A 24,207-nucleotide genomic window follows, 5' to 3' on the forward strand; every position below is an offset into this window, starting at 1 on the left:
ATAAACAAACTAGTTTAATAAGTATTGTTATAACAAACTCGTCTAATATGTTTTTTTAGACTCGTTTAATCAATACATGGACTCGGTCAACTAATGTGTATTGTTAGACACCTAACTTATTTAATATATATTACAAGAGTTATATAATCAAAGAATTGATAACACACACACACTCACATACACACACATAGGGGTGGGCAAATCAAACTAAACTGCACTGCACTACTAAAAACTGTATTGAACTAAAAACTAGTTCAGAAAAACTAAACTGCACTAAAAAATAGTTCAGAAAAACTGAACTGAACTGCTTTTGTTTTATTAAACTGTACTGAACTGAACTATACTTAACTGTACTAAACTACAGTATAAACTGAACTGAACTACTAACTATACTAATTTTGAACTAAATTATACTAATTTTAACCAAGAACTGCACTAACTATACAACACTAACAACTACAGCACTAACTAGTAAAATTGTATTAATAAAACTGCACTTCATCCTGTAAATTAAACATGAGAAGAGCATCATTAATAAAAATCAAAGAAGATATAATATAATGCTAAATAAAACTTACAAACTGAAAATAAGTCTTTATAAACTCTTCAATACAAAATCGAACTTCAAATCTCCAGCACATAATCCTTTTCTAAAGACAAAAGGTATTAACACGCCATCTTTTGTAATTTTTTGACAGCAGATTTTGATTCATGATCTTATAATGGTCTGAGAATTTTATGGATTTCAGGACCAAGGCCACTACCAAGCATGCAATCTGCCTCATCCAACACCTGCTCAAGAAGCATGAAAAAGAGTAGTGTGATCAATGATAGGAGCTTCCAAGAACTGGTAACCTGCGAGCTCTACATAGATTGACACAAATATTTTTAAGTGATACTAATTACTAACCAAGTATCTTATTTCAGAAGGAACAATGCTGCCCTCTTCAATATATTGAAGAATCTCACAAGGTGTTCCTATCATTAGGCCAATTGAGGCTTGCGACTGCCCATTATCTGGTGAAGCACAATCCTTTGCAGACTTCAATTTTGTGTTATGGATGATATATTTTGCAGCATTGAAGCACTGAAATGCCAATAAATTTTGAAGGAACATGATCAGTTCATAAATACCAGGAAGGTACTCTACAGAACTAAATAGACAAGACGGTGAGATAATACATAGTAGAAATTGAGTCACCTGTGCAGCTTTCTCCTCCGTAGCACAAAGCACGATGGCTTGTGGATGTTTTGAATTTGAACCAAGCAACTCTCCATCCCGTCTTAGCAACTGACAACTGTACAAGTTGACATATTTAATTTACTCCATTTTTTCTCTAAGGAAAATAATAAACATGGCAGGAACAGAACAGCAAAAAGTAGATAACAGTTATCATCGTTTGTGTTGATGTGATGAAAATGAAGCTAAAAAAACTGTCACTAACTTTATAAGTATTAAATTATTCAACCCTATTAGAGATCTTATATAATCTTGAAATATGACCAAATTATAATATATATATATATATATATATATATATATATATATAAACATGGGTGCAAACTTGATAGTGCCACCCATTTGTAAAATTGACATAAGAAAACATTTGAAATGGAGATATTTTATAATTCAACTCAATACAATGATTCTAAGATAAATCACTAATTCGATCATAATAAGTTGACTTGGGAAATTTGTTTTCTCTTAGTGCAATTCTCAAGTTAAAAATCAATTTTATATAACAGAGTTCCAATAGATGAGACATACAAAAATCCTTTTATGCCATAACATGGTTGGTTATGAACCAATTTCACTTGACATCACCTTCCAAGTAACAAAATTATGGTATTTTCTACAAACTTGAAACCCATACCAATACAAATACCAAACAAATAACGCAACAACAATGGTCATATGAACTAGGTGAAATACCAGATAAATAAAAATAAACAAACTACAAAAATTTAAGCCAGCCTGCAAAGTGAATGCATTCCCAAATTTCAGTATCTAGTATCCACTCAACTCAAGGAATTTGATCCTAAGGCTCAAAAGTCAAAACCTTGGAAGGAAAATGAAGAGAATTAAAGTAACCTGAATAAGGGACAAAACTTCAATCATCCAAATTAATAGCAACACTTGAAGGTCCCACTTCATCTTGAGAGGTTATCTCTACAAAAATAAAATAAAATATTTCATAATTTTTTAACACTTAAAATATAAATTAAAAAGTATACAAATTTGTCATATAATCTTAAATGTATTTCAAAAGACAATTTTATAGTGTTCCACTGTAAACAAAATGAACTACTTGACCTGCTTCTACTTTTTATATATACAGTGCTATGGGTGTGCATATCGTGATCACTGTAAACTGAGCTGCCCATACAGTGGAAGTATACAGTGCTATGGGTACGGTATAATTTAGAGTTTATAGGGTATGGTATAATTTTGAGTCTCAGATGCAGAACCTGCAAGGAAATTTATTAGAAAATTGTACAACTGAATTATTGTCTCAACAACACGGAAACTGAACAACAATTGATATAAAAGTCTTCATAAATATCTAACTTTTATGAATAAAAAACAGTAAAAGAAAACTCCAAATTACATGATAATCAGTTAAGGTTTCTGATGAACCAAACTTGGTTGCCAGAATAGTGCCTTTTGACAAGATTTAACAGCAGGAAAAGGAAGAACCAAGTTTAAACCAGCAGTGTCAAATCCTATGCTCAGATAATAAACAATTTAGTGATTGCAGGTTACTAAGTATGGTGGTTTCTGGTATTTGAATGATTCAGTACTATACATTGGAAATACGCATCATTGGCATGAACATAAACGTTCTTGGATGGCTTCAAAGATGCCTCAATAATTCATGTGGGAAAATCCATCTGTTTTGTATTCCCATCTGTTTTCATGTATATATCAAGAATAGACTACATGAGTATAAGATAGGGATATTTTGAGTGACACAAACAGAATATAGAATCTTTTTCAGGTGAATTTCTTGGTTGATTCATGTAATCATAAACTCAGTAGTTTATCATTTTATAAATGATGATACATTTAGTGCAATAGCCAATTTACAGTTGGTGACTCCTACCTACTGATTATCCAGCCACTTAATTCCATGCCAAATTAAATTGTCCATGTGATCCCAATTTCCCAGTTATGAGAACTAAAAGACCATTGAGTCGTATCATAAAACATAATTCATATACTTACATTAGCGAAATAAAACTTTAAATTGAAGATTGCTTGGGCTAATTAATTAAAAGTTTTTTTCTCTCCTTCAAATTCCTCAATTTTCAGAAGGGAGATAAACTAAGTGAAAGGAGATTTTAGCCCCCTCCATTCCTCTCTGCTTCCCTCCTCTTCATGCTATTATTGTCACTCCAAATGCCATCAAACACATAATTACCTCAATGTCCCTTATGTTAAACACCATATCAAGTCACCCAAACTATCCCATTTGCACAAAGAATGCTTTTATAGAACTAGAAAACATACAAACTACCCAGTTCCCAAAGTTAAACACTTTTGTATAAAAGACATAAATCAACAGTGCGAACTTTATTCTGCATAGATTCTCTTTCTCTATTTTCCGTAGCATCTCTATTCCCTCCGGAAACCAGATTTGATTAATCAACGGAATAATTCACCATGTTAGAAGAGTTAACAAAGACAACTAACAAGACAAATCCTAGTACTCTCACATAAGCACGGACTGAAATTCAGGTGAATTGTGTCTTCTGCAATTCATGAAACGAGACAATTGTGAATGAGATAGATACCTTCGAAGTAGAACGAGGGGACACAGAAATTGTAGAGAGTTCCACGTGGAGGGGGAACAGGGAGGTTGAGCAATCCACTCTTTTACCCAGAGAGTGGAAAGGAACTCCGAAAGGGTATGTAGAAGAACCTTCGACAGTTCGGCGACGATAGAGTGCGGCAAAACCTTCGACAGCGGTGAGCCTCCGACGGCGGCGAACCTTCGACGGCGACGAACCTTCGACGATGACAAACCTTCGACGGCAGCGAACCTTCAACAGCGTTCAGCATCGAGTGAGATGTAAGGCAGAAAGCAAAATGAAGCTGTGATTGGGAAAGAATGTATAAACCTAAACTGCACTGCAGTTAACTGTACTTAATATAAAATAGTTTAGTATTTTTAAACTGTACTATTAATTAGTTAATTAGTTTTTAGTTAACTGTATTATTAGTTTTTTAAGTTTAAAAAAGTATGGATTAACTATAGTTTAAGTATTTTAAGTTAATTCTGCCCAGCCCTACACATACATACTTAACACACACATTTTCACTAGGGCTGGGCAGAATTAACTTAAAATACTTAAACTATAGTTAATCCATACTTTTTTAAACTTAAAAAACTAATAATACAGTTAACTAAAAACTAATTAACTAATTAATAGTACAGTTTAAAAATACTAAACTATTTTATATTAAGTACAGTTAACTGCAGTGCAGTTTAGGTTTATACATTCTTTCCCAATCACAGCTTCATTTTGCTTTCTGCCTTACATCTCACTCGATGCTGAACGCTGTTGAAGGTTCGCTGCCGTCGAAGGTTTGTCATCGTCGAAGGTTCGTCGCCGTCGAAGGTTCGCCGCCGTCGGAGGCTCACCGCTGTCGAAGGTTTTGCCGCACTCTATCGTCGCCGAACTGTCGAAGGTTCTTCTACATACCCTTTCGGAGTTCCTTTCCACTCTCTGGGTAAAAGAGTGGATTGCTCAACCTCCCTGTTCCCCCTCCACGTGGAACTCTCTACAATTTCTGTGTCCCCTCGTTCTACTTCGAAGGTATCTATCTCATTCACAATTGTCTCGTTTCATGAATTGCAGAAGACACAATTCACCTGAATTTCAGTCCGTGCTTATGTGAGAGTACTAGGATTTGTCTTGTTAATTGTCTTTGTTAACTCTTCTAACATGGTGAATTATTCCGTTGATTAATCAAATCTGGTTTCCGGAGGGAATAGAGATGCTACGGAAAATAGAGAAAGAGAATCTATGCAGAATAAAGTTCGCACTGTTGATTTATGTCTTTTATACAAAAGTGTTTAACTTTGGGAACTGGGTAGTTTGTATGTTTTCTAGTTCTATAAAAGCATTCTTTGTGCAAATGGGATAGTTTGGGTGACTTGATATGGTGTTTAACATAAGGGACATTGAGGTAATTATGTGTTTGATGGCATTTGGAGTGACAATAATAGCATGAAGAGGAGGGAAGCAGAGAGGAATGGAGGGGGCTAAAATCTCCTTTCACTTAGTTTATCTCCCTTCTGAAAATTGAGGAATTTGAAGGAGAGAAAAAAACTTTTAATTAATTAGCCCAAGCAATCTTCAATTTAAAGTTTTATTTCGCTAATGTAAGTATATGAATTATGTTTTATGATACGACTCAATGGTCTTTTAGTTCTCATAACTGGGAAATTGGGATCACATGGACAATTTAATTTGGCATGGAATTAAGTGGCTGGATAATCAGTAGGTAGGAGTCACCAACTGTAAATTGGCTATTGCACTAAATGTATCATCATTTATAAAATGATAAACTACTGAGTTTATGATTACATGAATCAACCAAGAAATTCACCTGAAAAAGATTCTATATTCTGTTTGTGTCACTCAAAATATCCCTATCTTATACTCATGTAGTCTATTCTTGATATATACATGAAAACAGATGGGAATACAAAACAGATGGATTTTCCCACATGAATTATTGAGGCATCTTTGAAGCCATCCAAGAACGTTTATGTTCATGCCAATGATGCGTATTTCCAATGTATAGTACTGAATCATTCAAATACCAGAAACCACCATACTTAGTAACCTGCAATCACTAAATTGTTTATTATCTGAGCATAGGATTTGACACTGCTGGTTTAAACTTGGTTCTTCCTTTTCCTGCTGTTAAATCTTGTCAAAAGGCACTATTCTGGCAACCAAGTTTGGTTCATCAGAAACCTTAACTGATTATCATGTAATTTGGAGTTTTCTTTTACTGTTTTTTATTCATAAAAGTTAGATATTTATGAAGACTTTTATATCAATTGTTGTTCAGTTTCCGTGTTGTTGAGACAATAATTCAGTTGTACAATTTTCTAATAAATTTCCTTGCAGGTTCTGCATCTGAGACTCAAAATTATACCATACCCTATAAACTCTAAATTATACCGTACCCATAGCACTGTATACTTCCACTGTATGGGCAGCTCAGTTTACAGTGATCACGATATGCACACCCATAGCACTGTATATATAAAAAGTAGAAGCAGGTCAAGTAGTTCATTTTGTTTACAGTGGAACACTATAAAATTGTCTTTTGAAATACATTTAAGATTATATGACAAATTTGTATACTTTTTAATTTATATTTTAAGTGTTAAAAAATTATGAAATATTTTATTTTATTTTTGTAGAGATAACCTCTCAAGATGAAGTGGGACCTTCAAGTGTTGCTATTAATTTGGATGATTGAAGTTTTGTCCCTTATTCAGGTTACTTTAATTCTCTTCATTTTCCTTCCAAGGTTTTGACTTTTGAGCCTTAGGATCAAATTCCTTGAGTTGAGTGGATACTAGATACTGAAATTTGGGAATGCATTCACTTTGCAGGCTGGCTTAAATTTTTGTAGTTTGTTTATTTTTATTTATCTGGTATTTCACCTAGTTCATATGACCATTGTTGTTGCGTTATTTGTTTGGTATTTGTATTGGTATGGGTTTCAAGTTTGTAGAAAATACCATAATTTTGTTACTTGGAAGGTGATGTCAAGTGAAATTGGTTCATAACCAACCATGTTATGGCATAAAAGGATTTTTGTATGTCTCATCTATTGGAACTCTGTTATATAAAATTGATTTTTAACTTGAGAATTGCACTAAGAGAAAACAAATTTCCCAAGTCAACTTATTATGATCGAATTAGTGATTTATCTTAGAATCATTGTATTGAGTTGAATTATAAAATATCTCCATTTCAAATGTTTTCTTATGTCAATTTTACAAATGGGTGGCACTATCAAGTTTGCACCCATGTTTATATATATATATATATATATATATATATATATATATATATATATATATTATAATTTGGTCATATTTCAAGATTATATAAGATCTCTAATAGGGTTGAATAATTTAATACTTATAAAGTTAGTGACAGTTTTTTTAGCTTCATTTTCATCACATCAACACAAACGATGATAACTGTTATCTACTTTTTGCTGTTCTGTTCCTGCCATGTTTATTATTTTCCTTAGAGAAAAAATGGAGTAAATTAAATATGTCAACTTGTACAGTTGTCAGTTGCTAAGACGGGATGGAGAGTTGCTTGGTTCAAATTCAAAACATCCACAAGCCATCGTGCTTTGTGCTACGGAGGAGAAAGCTGCACAGGTGACTCAATTTCTACTATGTATTATCTCACCGTCTTGTCTATTTAGTTCTGTAGAGTACCTTCCTGGTATTTATGAACTGATCATGTTCCTTCAAAATTTATTGGCATTTCAGTGCTTCAATGCTGCAAAATATATCATCCATAACACAAAATTGAAGTCTGCAAAGGATTGTGCTTCACCAGATAATGGGCAGTCGCAAGCCTCAATTGGCCTAATGATAGGAACACCTTGTGAGATTCTTCAATATATTGAAGAGGGCAGCATTGTTCCTTCTGAAATAAGATACTTGGTTAGTAATTAGTATCACTTAAAAATATTTGTGTCAATCTATGTAGAGCTCGCAGGTTACCAGTTCTTGGAAGCTCCTATCATTGATCACACTACTCTTTTTCATGCTTCTTGAGCAGGTGTTGGATGAGGCAGATTGCATGCTTGGTAGTGGCCTTGGTCCTGAAATCCATAAAATTCTCAGACCATTATAAGATCATGAATCAAAATCTGCTGTCAAAAAATTACAAAAGATGGCGTGTTAATACCTTTTGTCTTTAGAAAAGGATTATGTGCTGGAGATTTGAAGTTCGATTTTGTATTGAAGAGTTTATAAAGACTTATTTTCAGTTTGTAAGTTTTATTTAGCATTATATTATATCTTCTTTGATTTTTATTAATGATGCTCTTCTCATGTTTAATTTACAGGATGAAGTGCAGTTTTATTAATACAATTTTACTAGTTAGTGCTGTAGTTGTTAGTGTTGTATAGTTAGTGCAGTTCTTGGTTAAAATTAGTATAATTTAGTTCAAAATTAGTATAGTTAGTAGTTCAGTTCAGTTTATACTGTAGTTTAGTACAGTTAAGTATAGTTCAGTTCAGTACAGTTTAATAAAACAAAAGCAGTTCAGTTCAGTTTTTCTGAACTATTTTTTAGTGCAGTTTAGTTTTTCTGAACTAGTTTTTAGTTCAATACAGTTTTTAGTAGTGCAGTGCAGTTTAGTTTGATTTGCCCACCCCTAATTTTCACATACACACACTTAACACACACACACATTATCACATACACACACACTTAACACACCCTTACTAAGAATGGGGGCACATGACACGTGCCCAGGGAAAATAAACATGTTTAGAAAGAGATTTTCTTCACTTTCTTTTGGTTTAGTTTTATATTGACTTGACTTGTTGACCTTAGTTGACTTGATTTAAATTGACATGTTCATTCTTTTGTTTGTTAGTTTTGTAGGACAACTTAGTGTCAAGAAAATTACGTCAGTTATCTGTGACTTAAGAACATATGTAAATTTACGTCTGTTGCATTTATAATATACGTAAATTTACATAATTTTTTTTATTAATTTGCACCAAATATCTTCTTCTTCATCTTCTTCTCATTCTCTTCTTCTTCTTCTTCTTCTTCTTCTTCTCCTTCCCCTTCTTCTTCTCCTTTTCCTTCTTTATCTCATTTTCCCTCTTCTTCTTAATCTAATCAGTCTAAAATCAATCAAGCATCTAATATAAATCATAAAACTCATAGTCAAGACAAACAAGGAGGACATTCATACATAACAATGACTGAGTTCCCCAAAAATAGTTATGCATGCCAACACTATAACAAGAAAGATAAGAAACTAATCTTAATGCAAAAAATATATGTGAAGAGAAAGATGTTTCTCTGTGAATCGCACACGAGAATGACTAAAAATACAACTTTTAATGGAGGTCTTGACTAACACAAAATGATAGTGGGTGTCAAGAGGAAGCTTCATACAAGGGAGAAAAGTGAAGAGAAGTAGATGCGGTAGGTTTTTTTAAAATGCATTTAAGTTTAACCTGTAAACGTCAAACATAAAAAAAATATATTTGATGCTTATAGGTTAGACGTAAATTTATGCATATTATATATGTTTATTTTTTACCTATTAGCGTTAGACATAAAAACATTTTTTTAAGTTTAATGCTCATATTACAAAAATGTCACCATGGCAATTTTTATGCTAGTTACTTATATGTTAGATGTAAATTTAATAACATAATAAATTATTTTTGTGTTAATAATTTCTTTTGCTAGACCTAACAAAAAAGGGAAAAAAATTAAAAAATCTTTCAAACCAAGTATAAGGGTTTTCACTTCTAGGTCTAGTAACTATTCCACATAGATATATTCGGACGAACTAAAACATTGAGTTTAAAAGGAAATAAGTATGAACGGGTTATGCTAGACAACTACAAAATATTTACACGAGTATTCTTCTTTAACTATAAAAGTGGATTTAAAGAGTGTTTTGAAAATTATTAAGAAAATACATATGAATAAATGATTTTACATCTCAGACATTACGAGTGATTATGAGAGGGTTTAAAAAGGCATAATTCATATTTCTATATCCACCAAGAACTCTTCAACCGAATGTGATAATTGAAAGAAACAAAACTTTACATGTACACAATCTCTATACTAATCACTTATGTTTGTTTCAAAAGACCAAAAAAAGAGAGCATGTTTAATGTGTAAGAAGAAAAATTGAGAAAGTACAAACTTTAAGAAGAATAAATACATGATAAATCAAGAATGAAATGTGAATAAAATTGTTTATGCTAAACTGCAAAAGAAAAACGGTAAATTAATTAAATATATAAGTATAATATAATATTTTAAAACGCATTAGTGCAAAAAAGACCTTTAATGTCACCCTTTAGACGTCTGACCCTCGAATATCCAACGTAAAAATTGACCAGTGACATTTTTCGTAAATAAAACAACTATTTAGACGTCGGCTATGGAGGGACCTGATGTCTAAATACTCATATAAGTCGGCTCCCCCAAATAGACGCCAAAACTAAACAAAAAAGATAAAAAAAAATAATTTTTTATTCTATTTAGATGTCTATTATGGGGGAACCGACTTCTAAAGAACTTTAGGCGTCTGTTATTGGGGAACCGACGTCTAAATACACAACCCAGAAATTTAAAAAGTTACTTTTTGACACCATTTAGACGTCTGATCCTGCCACTCCGACTTCTAAAGCACTTTAGACGTTTGTTATTGGGGGAACCTATGTCTAAATGCGCAACCCAAGAATTTAAAAAGTCATTTTTGACTCCACTTAGACGTCTGATCCCGTCACTCCGACTTCTAAAGCCCTTTAGACGTCTATTATTGGGGGAACCGACGTCTAAATGCGCAACCCAAGAATTTAAAAAGTCATTTTTTGACTCCATTTAGACGTCTGATCTCGTCACTCCGACTTCTAAAGTACTTTAGGCGTCTGTTATCGGGGGAACCGACGTCTAAATACACAACCCAAGAATTTAAAAAGTCACTTTTTGGCTCCATTTAGACGTCTGATCCCGCCACTCCGACTTCTAAAGCACTTTAGACGTCTGTTATCGGGGGAACCGACGTCTAAATACGTCACTTTTTGACTCCATTTAGACGTTTGATCCCGCCACTCCGACTTCTAAAGCACTTTAGACGTCTGTTATCGGGGGAACCGATGTCTAAATACACAACCCCGAAATTTAAAAGGTCACTTTTTGACTCCATTTAGACGTCTGATCACGCCACTCCGACTTCTAAAGCACTTTAGACGTTTGTTATTGGGGGAACCGACATCTAAATGTCGACATTAAAACACCGCGAATGCAAGACAGCCGTTACGCGCACTCATTGTTCATCATCTTCATCGCGTTTTCTCTCTACGGGTTACGTTTTTCAGGTTCATTTTCTCACTTTTGCACCGTTTTAAATTAATTTTACTCCGATTACATCACTCTTTGATGCATTATATTTAATTTGAACTGATTAAAATGTGTTTTGGTTGGGTTTTGGTGCAGTTATTCTCGTGTCCTTGGGCGGCTTCTTCGTTGGCGATTTCTTGCGTTTTGCACTCCTCCAATTCCCTCCACTATGTTTTTAAAACCATCCAATAAAAAAAATGTATAATACATTCTCTTCAACTAAATTATAAAGTTGTAAACTCGAATCACCATGAGTCAGGAGCAACCTCAGAGACGTCTGACTTGTATGGATCGGACGTCTATATAGACGTTTGACCTATATAGGTCCGACATCTATAGAGATGTCTGACCTATATAGGTCCGGCGTCTATAGAGACGTCTGACCTAAAGGGTCCGACGTCTCATTAACGTCACCCATATAGACGTCGGACAGAGATCAAACGTTAAAAACCCAAAATAACAGACGTCTAAAGTCCTTTCTGTACTAGTGACGAGCTCAGTTTGACAGATAAATAATTAAAAAAAATATTAAAATAATAAATAAATAAAATTAATCACCTTAAATTTTGGCATCAAATGAAATAATTATTTTAGTTATTTATATATTAAGAATTTATAATAATTTTTTATTTACTTTAAATTTTTATTTTAATTTATATTTTAAAAAAATATATTTTACATTTATATATTTTTAAACGTTTATTTTATAAACTATTTTCTAAATATATTAAAATATAATTAAATTTTTTTAGTTAAGACCCGAGAAAATAAGAATTTTAAAAATAAAATAGTTTTGAGACTATTGGTTTTTGTTTGAAAATTAGTGTTTTTGAGTGTATATTTGGTAGAACATAATTGTTATGTTATTTCTTTAATTTTATATTTTTGCCTACGAGCAAAAGGATCTTTTACCTTTAATTAATATATGTAAAAATTAATTAAGGAGTGGTTTCGTATTTAAAAACTCTAAATCAAAGAGAGAAAACAGAGGAAGAAAGGATATTAATGTTTTGGGAGAAGAAGAGAGAGAGCGACGAGAAACTCTTAGTGTAAAGGAAGATTGATGGTGTTTTAGGATTGTAGATAAAGCCTTATGATTAACCAAGGTGGGGAAACTTACCTTTCACTACAAAAAAAATCTTATTTAGAGGAGGTTATTTTGGGGAGGTTATAAAAACCCCCCTCAAATTAACATACTTTAAGATGTTTAATTTAAATTATCTAACTAACAATATTTGTGGGAGTTTTAATTCCTTTCAAGAGAAGTTTATAACCTCTTCAAATAAAAATATATTTTTATTCATCATCTTCTAATTCTTTTACATTTTTCCCTCTAAAAATTTTAGACTAAGTTTCATTTTAACAATTCTAAAATTTTATTCCCTCCAGATTTAAAACACATCTGTGCCTAAAACCATTATTTTTCTAAAAGTTAATTTTTCTCTAAAAATCTTCTTACAATTCACCTGAACCCTAGCTCACTCTGCTCTCTGCTCACTCCGCTCACTCCGCTCACCTGAACCCTAGGTTCTGCAAAATCCCCAATTCCTAAGGTTTCATCTCCAACATCATCCGCACCTGTGAAATCAGTGGTTCCCAAGGTCTCATCTCCAACATCATCTGCACCTGTGAAATCAGCGGTTCCCAAGGTCTCATCTCCAACATCATCTCCACCAGCTGACTCACCACTATTACCTACTCCAATAGCATCCCCCACACCAGCCGAAGCACCAACAGCGCCAGCACCAGCACCGGTGATGAGAGGGTCGCACCTCCCACAAAAGTTGTGCATAAAAGAATGCAGTATAGACTAGGAAGTGACTCCTAGGTCGTTTCTCAAGGACCAAATGTGATTCTAGTCTCGGATCAAACACATAGTGGGGGGTTTTGAAAATGTTTTTGTGAATGCAATTGAACTAAAAAAAATGAAAATTAAACACAACCGAATATAAATAAAAGCATTAAAATGAAACTACAACAGATAAATATCCAAACACAATTCAAGCTGTAAAAATGCAACACTTAAACTAGAACATTAAATGCACAATGTTGTAACCTAAACATAAAATAAATAATACATCACAGAAATGGCAAAAAAAAATAAATGCTTGAAGTTGTAAAATAAAATTTGTTGTGAACCATTTTTTTTTTCTTCTGAGGCCGCGACACCACTTATGCATACTACTGCCAAATGAGCTCTCCAAGCCAAATTAAATCAACTCCTCCTCTCCGTGTCACACAATCCCCTTTTGTAGACCGAAAACTTAAATATAAAGTGCACGGACCAAATAAAAGCAATGCATGGAATGTCCACACTACTGTTAATTCAAATAAAATGAAATATGCTGCAACATTTTGTTTAGACCGTGGGTATCTCTTTCTTCACGTGAATCAACTTTCACGGTTTTCCAAAATGAACAAAGTGAATCAATGCTGTGACCGTGTGCTACTCTTTCCAGCCATGACTCTTCCAAGACATCCAGGTGTATGCTCCAAGCCAAAAGAAACACTACACCGTACGTGCTATGCTTTCCATTCCACTCCATCCAATCTCAATCACCGCTCCATTTCTCTTGCGCGTGTGCTTCCAAAAAAAATTCAAATAAAATCCCATCCAGACCGTGTGCAGCTTGTAGCACTTGACAGCTCCTACTCCATCCTAATCCACTTCTTCATTCCATGGAAATAAACGTAAAAGCGTAAAAGAAAAATTTCCAGTGCTCTACACACACCATGCCATGTGCTTAAAGGTAAGCGTAATAAAAAAAACGAAATAAAGAACCAATGCCAAACAATGTCACCGTGACAGCCTTGGAATCAAAAAGACAAAATAGTGCTCAATCCATTTCTAAAGACAGCATGAATACACTCCCAGTTTTTTTACATTTTTTCAGAAAAACCAAGCACAAACCTAAGAAAATCATGAAACTGAGAGAATGGCCAGTGGCGGCTCCCACGCACGTCCAACAGCCCCCCCCCCCCCCCCCGTTGTTCCAATGTGTGTAGCCCTTAAAAATAAGGGTGAATGACCCCCAATGTAACAGCGCTCCGTCACCCTCCTTCTTGGACCCGAAACTCCAGCCCCAAAAGAACGTGTAAGTCCGGCCTCAAGCTCCAGGTGTGTGCTTTCTAATTTGCTGGCTGCACCTCCTACTCCATCCGTAACAGCCCCTTTCCTCGGTTGCAGCTGGAACTTTCAAAATTAAAAGATGATGGACCCCTTCCGTGCAGCTCTCTCCTTTTCCTGGACCCTGCTTCTCATGTGGGTCGCATGCTTCTTTGCTTCAGCTGGGCGTGGACGTGGATCTCTTTGCTGGATGCACCCCTTGCTATTGGACACACCCCCAATTTTGCTGGGTGCACCCCGCTGGACGTGTGCTGCATGCCATGTGCTCACCTCTCCAAATGAATCCAGCTTCTTGATGTGCACCCCTAAAATTGAAATCCACACCTCCTCTCTCATCTTAGTTTAAAACATAATTGATGTGGTATTTCTTTTCACCTCCAAATGTCCCAAATATTATCCAACAATTTTCCTACAATTAATAATGCAAATAATTAGCTCAAATAATTCAAATTAATTAAAATAAGAATTTTTGGTCAAATTAAGCACAATTAGCAAAAACGGAAAAATACCGGACATTTAAGCACAATTCCCTGATTAATTCTAGCACACTAAACTAAGTGAAGTGAATAAAATATTGACTCATCAACCGGCAACACCTAGGTTCTGCAGAATCCCCAATTCCTAAGGTTTAACTCTAACACCAATTGCTTTGGTCGTTTACTCCTAGTTAATTGCTATAAACCTTATCCCAATGATTATGGGTGTACATACCTTGAATTGCCTTACATAAAGCTCACCGATTCTAGTTGAGGAGTGTAGACTAAATTTCTCTTGGTTATCCGTATAGTAATGAAATTCTGTATTTGTGTAAGTGCATTGTTAGCAAAATGATGTTCTCCAGTGGTGGCAGTGCTAGTGTCAGTGGGTGGAGAGAGATTAAACTTAGTGAGAATGATAAGAACGTTGTCTTTAGTTCCAACATAATGGTAAATTTTCGGTGGGGTAATTGTAAATTGTCTCTGATAAAATACGCTGCAGTAACAACGACCAATTCAAGAAAAGAAAACAGCAGAATATTTCTTGACTTTTATGCTCATAAGTATTTGCAAAATCCCATTAACTGCATGCAAGTTATTTCTCTTGAATTGAATATTTCATCATGGTGTTCGTCTTTCCAACGCTTCTGTACATGAAGCTAAAACCTTTATCGATGCTTGTTGTATTGTTTTGTGCATTTCCACATTATGATGCTGTCAGTTCTTCTGATTCGGAAGCAAATGCTTTGTTGAAGTGGAAAGGCAGCCTTGACAGCCACAGTCAAGCTTCTCTCTCTCATGGAATGGCACTAATCCTTGCATCTGGCTGGGAATAGAATGTGATGATTCCCGTTCTGTTTCTCACATAAATCTTACACGTGTTGGATTAAAAGGTACACTTCAAACTTTTCCTTGTCTGGAAGTATTCCTCCACACATTGAACAGTTGTAAAACCATCTGTAATCTTTCCAAACTAAAGTATCTGAATCTTAGTGTCAATAGTCTCTCTGGTTCTATTCCTAATGAAGTGGATCATCTCCAGTCTCTTCTCACATTCAATATATTTACCAACAACCTCTCTGGGTCAATCCCTCCTACCTTAGGAACCTTGCTCCTTTTAGAATCCATTCACCTTTTCGAAAATAAACTCTCTGGATCCATTCCTGCCAGTATTGGGAATTTGTCCAGGCTCACCCTGTTATCTTTATCTTCAAATCAACTCACCGGATCCATCCCTCCCCATATAGGAAATTTAACAAACGCCAAGGTCATATGTGTTATTGAGAATGAACTTACTGGCGAGATTCCAATAGAAATGGAGAAGCTTACTGATGAGAAAATTAAGTAAATTAGGCACGCCTTAATCTTAACATGTCTTATCAATGCCCATTGCCATTTCTCTTTTCTTGTACTGTAGTGTAGCATGCATCATACACGACTAGCTACTCAGTCTTTCAGAGACAACCCCATTTTACATTTCCACACATCACCCAAATCTACATTCTTAATTTCCTTCATGTCCCAATTTTTTATTCAAAAACAGTTATTATAACACAATTTTTCCTTCAAATTTTATATTCCTTTTACAAATTTCTTATCCATTTTAATTCATGTCGTGGAAATAGGCTCAACTATTAAATTTTAAGTTTTACAGAAATTGTGAAAAGTTAGCACAATTTTATTGGATTTTAATTTTTACGAAAGTCGTCTAAAGCTGAAATAAACTGTGTAAATTGATTGCAACTGAAGTTGTATGTGGAAGCATGACTTCAATGTAACTTGAATTGGATTGAAATTTGTAGGTTGACAAGACTTTGTCTGATAATATCTATCTTTGAAATAAAAACTATTTTATGTAAAAATTGATGTCATATATTATTACTAATTGTGTATATAAACTTATAATTTATTAAATTTAAAAATTATTTAGTGCAATTAAAAAAATACATAGGGTTTAGGAATACCGTGTAAATTATTTACTGTTTGTGAGATGTGAATCTGACACTGTTTACTGAGTAGTGTTAGTTTTTGTTTGTTAGAGTATACTTTTATCAAATATTAAGTATGAATTTTCTTATAGTTTGGAAGTATTTATGAGTGAGAAATAGTTGGGGATGAAATGCAGGGTTTATTCTTCTGGTAATTATTAAAGCTGCTATTCTGAGAGACATGGGCTTGCTTGCTGCAGCTGAAGCCCTAATGAAAATGATATTCGAAAAGCAGGAGTGATTTGACCAATAAGTTATTATTTGTCTTAACAAAATTGTGAATGATGAATAATGATATATTCAAAATTTTATCTAAACATCCAATCTTGATAACTCATCTAACTTTTTCGTTCTTAACAAGTCTTCTTTGATAAATACTGATTCTATTATGATTTGTGGTACTTTCAGTAGGACAAGGATTATATATAGGCTGGATTGTCCTTTATGATGTTGTGAAATTATACCATTTGCTTTTTAGAAACCTCTTTTTTTATGGGTTTGGTCTGATTGTAGTTCTAATATCAACAAACATTGGCCCAAACATTGTCACTACTTTAACTTGAATTCTATTGTTTATTATATATAACATCGTTCTTTCACTTTCAACTTAGATTACATAAGGACTTGGTTCATGCCACTCCCCTACATCGATCTCACTAACCCTCACTCATTTAATTGGTGCGTTATTGTACTTCACAGAATGATCCAAACTAACTGACACATTATTGTACCTAGTGCATGAGCTACACGTCTTGAATTCTATTGTTTATATATTATTTTCAAAATGTGAGCACATGTAGTTAAGTTTATTTTGTTAATATTTTTTATATTATTTCAGCAAGCTCGTGATGCAAATGAGTCAGAGTCTCCTTTGGGAACAAGACAATCATCTGATGGAAGTAATCTTTAGGAAATTTATGATATTGATTTAGGATCAAAGTATACTTAGTTTATTATGAATTGGGATCACATTTCTTTCTTTGTAACTATTTCTGCAATAGGATTACATTGACTTCTAGTCTATCCTTCTGTAACATACAATTGTCTCTCAATTTATTTTTCTAAATTCCTTCCTACTCAGGGGTTTTTGTTCTATGATATCAATTTTTTATTCAGAGGAATCATATTTGTTTGGTATTTAATAATTTTAAAAAAATAAATTTATTTAATTTTCAAATTAAAAAAAAAGAAGAAAAGAAAGAAATTGGTGAAAATAGGTATTTATTATATATGTTAATAATCATTAAACAAAAAACAATATTATATATTTTAATAATCATTAAATAAAAAAACTGACAAAAATATAGAAAACTTTTGTGATCAAATAGTTGAAAATAAAAGAGGTTAAAACCCCCCACAAAATAATAGTCAGTAATAGAGGAGGTTTTTAACCTCTGCAGAAAAACCTCCGCAAATTGAACGTGATACCAGGGGTCGCAAAAAACCCCCGCAGATAGTTTGTGGCGACTCAAACTTCGGCGGTTTGAAAAACCCCCGGAATTTATTTTACGGAGGGTGAAAACCTCCGCAAATCGAAAAAAAAACCTCCTCTAAATAACCTTTTTTTGTAGTGTTTGTTTGTTTATGGTTGTATGTTATATGTGTTCTTGATTATCTTGCTTGGTAATCCTTGTTTTGATACATGTGTATATGATTATGATTATCTATGGTTATTGTTGGGTAAAAGTTTTTGTATGAATGGACATAGGGTTTATGTAATATTTGTGATGAGTTTTCCCTATGAATATATTATGTATGTCTTGTTGAGTTATCCCAAAAAAGGGTTTGATGCTAAGGGAGAACACAATTATGATGCTTGGGGGTTTCCATGTAAATATATGTTGTAAGTGTTAGGTCATTAGGCTCCCTTCCTATGTGAAGAATAGGCCAAATAATATGGACTATTATGTCTCATTTTATATTAATGTAGATGAGTCAGATTAGTATGGCACATTAGAGTCATTTGAAGAGAGGGAAAAGCCAAGTGAGAGAGAAAGGAAGAGAAGAACTCATTCCCGCATAACATAAAGCCTACACTGATGTTTTCGTCGTTGTGTAGTTGTTCATCTTGGATTGGGTTGATTTTTGGACAGTGGGTTCCAGACGTATGGTTCTTCAATTTGACCGTTCGGATCATCAATTCGAGATCTAGTTTTGGAGAAAATAATCTCGCATTAATAGCTCTGTTTTGGAGAATTTCATAAAATCTACACTGGTGTTTTCGTCGTTGTGAAGTCGTTCACCGTTGGATCGGGCTGATTTTTGGACAGTAGGTTCCAAACGTATGGTTCTTCATTCTGACTATTCAGATCTTCAATAGGAATTCTAGTTTGGGAGTAAAGAGCCTCGCATTAGCAGCTCCATTTTGGAGAAGTTTCATCTTCTTGGTTCTCATTTGTAACCATTATGCTTAGTTAGTTTAGCTGATTAAAAACTCTATTTGGTGTTTTTATCGGAGACTCTTTTGCACCCTATTATTAGGGGTATAACATGTCAATGATTGGATCTAGACGATTCAAGTGATGTATTATATGTGTTTGAGTATGTTTACATGGGAATATGATGCTTGAATGCATGTATGATGTGTTAACTATGTTTCCACGTGATCTAGGGTTGATTTATGTATGTTTGAATGCTTAAATCATGTCTAGGATGTGTTTCGATTCGATAATAATCGATTATCATTACTTATAATCGATTATCTACACGTTGGTTTTGAGTGTGGTTTCGGGAATAATCGATTATCATCATAATTGATTATCCCTTCCTGTGTGATGTTTTGGGGTAAATTTCGGTGAGATAATTGATTATCGTAAGTGATAGTCAATTATCACAATTCATTTTGGTGAAAATGATGAATTTGATGAAGAATGAACGTGAACCAAGCTTGAGGAGCTATGAAATGTATCACCCAAATAATTTAAGGGTATTACTAGTAGTAAAAACTAAATTAATTCGATATCTGATATAAACAACCAAACTTTATTTCAATTCAACCAAAGTACAGTTACAAACTTACAAACTTTAAACAATATAGTCTTCACCACTTAACATAAGTTCGAAATTAAACTTACAAGTCTTACACAACATATTTTTCCAATACAATATTTTTTTTTTACAAAAATCACTGAAAGTTTTTCCCAGCATGTCTCTCATCATCTCTATGCTTTTTCAATCGTATCTTCAACATTATCTACTCACGTATAACATGAGTTATACAATCATAGCACAAACAAATAAGAGTGAGCTAACCATAACATACAATCATTAAACTTATTTATAATATATAATTCAATCATGTATTATTATAATTTATAAACACAATTATCTCGATGTCATTAATTCATTTTTCCTTAACTTCTTTTAAAATCATCCTTCTCATTTTCATAAACCTTACAAGTATACTATGCTTACTCACGAAGCCTTATTGTCAGACCGCTCTTTGCCTACTTCCTTAAGCCTTATGATAACGGTTGATTTCACCATTATTTGGGATTCAATTTTGATAATAAATGAACCATTTTTGACTTAGAAACTTGTTGGATCTCTTGCTTATTTTTTGTGAATAAGAGAGTTGAGGTTATACTTGAGGATTTTATCACTAAACTCCCTTGATTTTGTAGGAAATTGGAATGAATTGGAAGAGGATTTAAAATATCAAGGAGTTGGAACTCAGAAAGGATAGAAAAAGCACTAGAAAAGAAGGCTACAGAAGGTCATAGGACGCCTAGTTGCTCCTTTCTGGGGCCCTTAGCGTAGGATGTCTCGCATCGGCGCCTGACTGCCCATTCTGGTCCCTCAGCGCAGGATGTCTCACATGGGCGCCTAACTGCCTTTTTCTGGAGCCCTCAGTGCAGGAAGCCTCGAATCGACGCCTAAGCACCTTTCTAAGGGCACTGAGCGCTAGGCTTCCAGTACCATTTCACGCCTAGGCGCCCCTCCTGGGGCGCTGAGCGCCACTTCTCTCGCAAGCTCGCTTGGGCGCCCTAAGTAGGGGCGCTGAGCGTTGGCGACATTGACCCATGATTCAATTTGGCTTTATTTAAGGACTTGCACGTTTTAGAGGGAGTATCTTTTGACAGAAGGGATGCAAATTCAGACTTCTTCGACTCTCTAGAGGCAGAATTGGATGCGGAAGCTCTCCTCTTTGGTTTTTAGGATTTATCTTTGATTCTCATTCCATTGTACATCTAGTTTCTCCATGACAATGGGGAACTAAATTCATTTGTTGTTGGGGAAGATGTAACCTCTAAATTCTCATGTATTTGAATTGATTCCGATTTATATATGTTTCTTTCATTAATTGTCAGAGTTATTCTCCTTTACTCTATGCTTGTTATGTTTAACTCATTCATGGCATGATTTTTGGTTTTCTTTGTTATTGACAAATACCTAAAAACCTGGAACTGAGGAATTTCTCCCAAGGGAACTATTGCCTAGACATAGGGATAGAACGCTTGGTTGTCTTAAGCTTCCGTTCGTAATGCAAAATTAATTATTAGGGATGCAAGACATTGTGGTCTAGTAATTAAGAATAGGCTTCTTTTGCCGAGACATCGGGTTCTAAGTAATTTAGAAAGTGACACTGACATTTAATAAAAAAAGAAGAATTCTTATATGCATGAGAGTGATTAGGTGAAATATAAACCCCAACAACATCTTCATCTCATAGTACAAACATCATCATTCACTTTTGCGTTTCTCTTCAATTGATCAAAATTGCATTCATATTTACTTTCTTGTTTTTACATTTAAAAAACCCTAAATTGTTCTTCAAATACTTAATTAGTTAAGTAATTACATGATTGTTTAGTGTCGTAAGTCTCTTGGAAAACGATACTTGGTCTTACCATTTATTATTACTTGATACGATTCGGTACACTTGCCGAGGTCTTAACATCTAACCCGTATACTATGTTTTACTTTCTGAAGCCTTATGGTCAGACTGCTCTCTTCCTGCTTCTATAAGACTTATGAGTAATATGTTTATGTCAAATCCTTATGGTCAGACCACTCTCTGCCTGCTTTCATAAACCTTATGGGTTACTCTGCTTATATCAAGGTCTCATGATATAAACCAAATATACTACTCCCGGTAGTAAACATCATTTCATAATTAATGATTTCTTATATTCACCCCAACATTTCCTAAAATCAATAAATCATATCATTTCATCCACCTCATTGAATCATGTTTGTTCTCTAATCATAAATTGATAATAACCCATTTTCGTGTCAATATCCAAAATAAAATAAACATATTGTCAGATATAATACTCTTCTTATCATCTCATCTTTCCCATAACGAGTACAAACTCAACATAATTTCACCAATCAAAGGTTATAGATCAACCAAATTTTATTATTATTTTCTCTTGACATTACACAAAAAAATTTGTTCTTAGTACAAGTTCTTCATTCAGGATCTAAACTGATAAATTGAATCATAATTTACTAGAATCTTAGATAAAAATTTCAGTTCGATCTAACCATTAATAAAGTGAAAATTTGAAATTTTGCATTTGTAATTCAGGAACATAAAATTGAGATCCTTAATAAACACCACTTAGTTTTAAAAAAATGGAACAGTCACAATACATCAACATGTCTTAGGAACTACATATCTAAATTTTAGGTTAATCTAACGGTTATCTAGGTAGATATTGAGATTTATACAACTCGAAAACATTATTCAATTGGGTTGTCGACTCTATCAAAATTGCAGAGTTAATTCCTCCAAGTACAGACATCCAGTTACAAATCTGAGTGGTCAAAATATAGGAATATATTTCTGGAATCATTTATCAAAATTTCCAACTTAATCTATTGGAAAAAGAAGGGGGAATTTAGATTTTTTCGATATAAGTTAGACATAGAAATAAAGTGATGGTCATTCTACCCAAAATTATAATATTATTTCCTCTAAGTACAATTTTTAAATTAAAGATCCTAATGGTCAAAGTTAAATTCTATGTCTTATAAACTATGTATTAAATTTCCAGATTGATCAAACGGTAGACTAAGTAGCAATTAGAGTTTTACTAAGATAACTTCGCAAAAAAAACATTTTAAATTTCACAATTTGATTGAGTATTTACTCCCACAATTTTATAGTTTACTTATTCAACATAATAAAGTGTATTCATCACAGATTCCATACAAAATGAGTATGTCAAAAAATAAATTAACAATAATAAAATATCACAATATAAACGTTCTGAGGAACTAAGAAGTTGAATCTGGCATAGCCGGTTAGACAACTTCTTATCCTTCCAAAAAAATGCAAGAGAAAAAGAAACACAATAAAAGTCTTGGGGAAACAAGAAGTTGAATCTGGCATAGCCGGTTAGACAACTTTTTATCCTTCCAGAAAAATACAAGAGAAAAAGAAACTAAATAAAAGGCATGGGGAAACAAGAAGTTGAATCTGGCATAGCCGGTTAGACAACTTCTTATCCTTCCAAAAAAAAACAATGCAAGAGAAAAGGAAACACAATAAAAGTCCTAGGGGAAACAAGAAGTTAAATCTGGCATAGCCGGTTAGACAACTTCTTATCCTTCCAGAAAAATACAACAGAAGCATAATATCATTCTAAATCCATAAATAGACTCAAAATTTTAAACATATTCAAGATTTTAGATCATACCAAAAAAAACAAAAGACTCAAGGTTAGCTCCTCTTACCTGATTCTCGCTCCTTCCTGGATGAAGAACACATCTTCAGAAGTTCTTGCTACCTTCTCTTCAACTCAGATTCTAGTCCTAATATCTCCTTATTTTTGATGAAAGTCTTGCTCAATTTCACTCTCCTTCCCCCAAAACTTCATTTCTCACCCGTATTTATAGTTGAAGTTAGGGTTACTGTAGCAAAACTGTAGTAGTACTGTAGTTGTACTACATTTTACTATAGCAGTATTGTAGCTGTACTACAATTCACTGTAGCAGTACTGTAGCTTGTACTACATTTTTCCTGTAGCAGTACTATAGCAACACATGATTCACGAGGTATTCTTAGTGTAGCACAATACATATTTCACTGTAGCACTATACATATTTTACTGTAGCATTTTACTATAGCTTTATACATAAAATTATGATTTTTATTTCAAAAAAATCTAGTATCTTAATTACAACTATTTTGAAGGGTCTTACATGAAACTTGATGATAATTAGATATTGAGGTTAGTGATTATGTTTAGGGTCAGTTTGACTTGTGTTGGGATGTACTTGAGTATGTGATTGATATGCATGAGACTGGAGGCTAAGTCAGCTTGTTGTAACTCGTAAATCCTTATTCTATCTGCGAATATGTGCTTCATTTTGCCTTGTGTGCATTGAAAGAAGAGGATCTGTAGGGAAGGCTATAAATGTCTTGTAAGGAAGGCTACATGTGAGCTGTAGGAGCGGCTACAGTCAGTGAGGTAGGGTATAGGAGTGAGATGGACTCTTT

The 24,207-nt window shown here is 33.8% G+C and overlaps 3 long non-coding RNA genes across 13 annotated transcripts; 2 read left to right on the top strand and 1 right to left on the bottom strand.

Annotated features, from left to right (window-relative positions):
* Window positions 1–510: 510 nt before the first annotated feature.
* LOC148206356 (uncharacterized) lies at window positions 511–4,132 on the bottom strand. 5 transcript variants are annotated; one of them, XR_015783547.1, is made up of 6 exons: window positions 3,796–4,131; window positions 2,315–2,469; window positions 2,093–2,170; window positions 1,202–1,298; window positions 911–1,087; window positions 511–792 (listed from the first exon to the last, which is right to left on the bottom strand). It is a non-coding gene; the product is annotated as an uncharacterized LOC148206356 (long non-coding RNA). The 5 variants fall into 5 exon arrangements; XR_015783550.1 differs by lacking the exon at window positions 2,315–2,469 and adding an exon at window positions 2,808–2,909 and having other exon boundaries at window positions 3,796–4,130; XR_015783546.1 differs by having other exon boundaries at window positions 2,093–2,469; window positions 3,796–4,132.
* Window positions 4,133–4,484: 352 nt separating this feature from the next.
* Window positions 4,485–8,118, top strand: LOC148206357 (uncharacterized). Of its 5 annotated transcripts, none has more exons than XR_015783557.1 (6): window positions 4,485–4,821; window positions 5,708–5,809; window positions 6,447–6,524; window positions 7,331–7,427; window positions 7,542–7,718; window positions 7,837–8,118. It is a non-coding gene; the product is annotated as an uncharacterized LOC148206357 (long non-coding RNA). The 5 variants fall into 5 exon arrangements; XR_015783554.1 differs by lacking the exon at window positions 5,708–5,809 and adding an exon at window positions 6,148–6,302; XR_015783553.1 differs by lacking the exon at window positions 5,708–5,809 and having other exon boundaries at window positions 6,148–6,524.
* A 6,760-nt stretch (window positions 8,119–14,878) lies between these two features.
* Window positions 14,879–17,801, top strand: LOC148206358 (uncharacterized). 3 transcript variants are annotated; one of them, XR_015786001.1, is made up of 3 exons: window positions 14,879–14,919; window positions 15,491–15,662; window positions 17,596–17,801. It is a non-coding gene; the product is annotated as an uncharacterized LOC148206358 (long non-coding RNA). The 3 variants fall into 3 exon arrangements; XR_015786003.1 differs by having other exon boundaries at window positions 15,536–15,662; XR_015786002.1 differs by having other exon boundaries at window positions 14,881–14,919; window positions 15,525–15,662.
* Window positions 17,802–24,207: the final 6,406 nt, after the last annotated feature.

Source organism: Vigna umbellata, chromosome 1 (assembly GCF_029865625.1).
Source record: "Vigna umbellata cultivar VRB3 chromosome 1, Vumbellata_1.0, whole genome shotgun sequence".
NCBI classification, from domain to species: Eukaryota; Viridiplantae; Streptophyta; class Magnoliopsida; order Fabales; family Fabaceae; genus Vigna; species Vigna umbellata.